Below are 1,477 nucleotides of genomic sequence, written 5' to 3'. Positions count from 1 at the left end.
CAGTAGGAAGCGATATGTGTGCGTTGGAGCTGGGTTTTATTACTGGAGCGGAGAAACGCACGTGCTTAGCGCGTGAGTTTTTTGTCGCGTAGCGACGGGCGCAGAAGGCACACGGGAGGCGGGCGCAGAGGATCTGGACTCAGATTTGGGAGGCATCACCACGTGACTAAGTAGGCCAGCTGGCAAATTGGGCCCCTTCTCGCAATTTTTATTTTCCTCCTTAAATTTGAGGTTAAAATTTTAAATATTTTAGTTTATTTTCCATCTAGTCATTCACAGTCATCTTTATATTTATAGTACGGTCGGATCTGAATCACGAGTAGTGGTTTTCAAGTCAACTGCTTGCTAAGAAGGGCACGTGGCATTTGAAGAGACAATTAATTATAGAGGCAAAAATAAAATAATCTACCAAAATAAAAATAAAACATAGCAGATCAATTGGCTACTTTTGGTGAATAAAAGGGTCAAAAATAATTTATTAAGTGGGGTCAACATGCACACGCTTATTTAGAGCTGTGGTCAAGGGAGTTATAAACGATCTCAAAGAGTCACATCAATAGGTTTTGGTCCTACGCTTGAGAGTTGTGAGATAGGAAGATTATGATAAAAAGATGAATACGTCCGTATTCAATGTTTTCGTTAATTTATTTTAAAATTAACATAGAGAAAATAAATTATAGAATGTTTTTGTTAATTTATTTTAAAATTAACATAGAGAAAATAAATTATAGATAGTTATTAATTTTAAAATAATGATTAACATGTAAAGAAGGTATTTATCTTAGCTACCTTCTTATTGTGAGATAGGAAGATAAATCATGTTAGTGTGTAATTAAGAACGAGGAGAATTTCATTTAATTAGTACAGTGGTTTCTTTTCATTTTTTAAAAATTATCTAAAATTTTAAAATATATCAAAATAGTTTTTTAATAATTTCAATAAAATTTTACTGCTCCTGCAAATAATCGTTTGAAGCTTTTTCTATATTTGATGGGAGGCCTCAAGCCGTCCTGAGTCTTTTAACGTGTTTTTATTTATCTTAAGTCTTCTTTGATGATCCTGTTCGAAAGTTGAATCAACGGACGCTGGGCATATGACGCTCTTCAAGCGGCTGACGTAGATCTACTGACTATCCGCCCGGACCTCTGGTGAACCTGCACAGAAGTCAGGCCGGGAAGGGGTTCCCGACGACGACCCTCCGACGCTCAAGTCACGCAAAGCTCAACGAGAAAATCGCTCCAAGAATTATAGAATGTGTACCTCCGGCGAAGAGTGAGGACCTTTATATAGGGCTATGGAGAAGCGAGTGCACACACACCGAGGTGTACACGTGTCCTTCCCCATATCGTAGTGTGGGTTTATCAGAGGAGCTTACCTGATACCATACTGCTATAGTTTGAGCACGTCTCTGATGGGACAGCGGATCCTTCTGTCGTAGGATTTTGAGTATGGCCTAAACGTAGAACATGTCCGCTGT

The sequence above is a fragment of the Zingiber officinale genome, chromosome 5B (assembly GCF_018446385.1).
Source record: "Zingiber officinale cultivar Zhangliang chromosome 5B, Zo_v1.1, whole genome shotgun sequence".
Classification (NCBI taxonomy): Eukaryota; Viridiplantae; Streptophyta; class Magnoliopsida; order Zingiberales; family Zingiberaceae; genus Zingiber; species Zingiber officinale.
The sequence above is the reverse complement of the archived record's forward strand: the minus strand, read 5'-3'. Positions refer to the sequence as shown.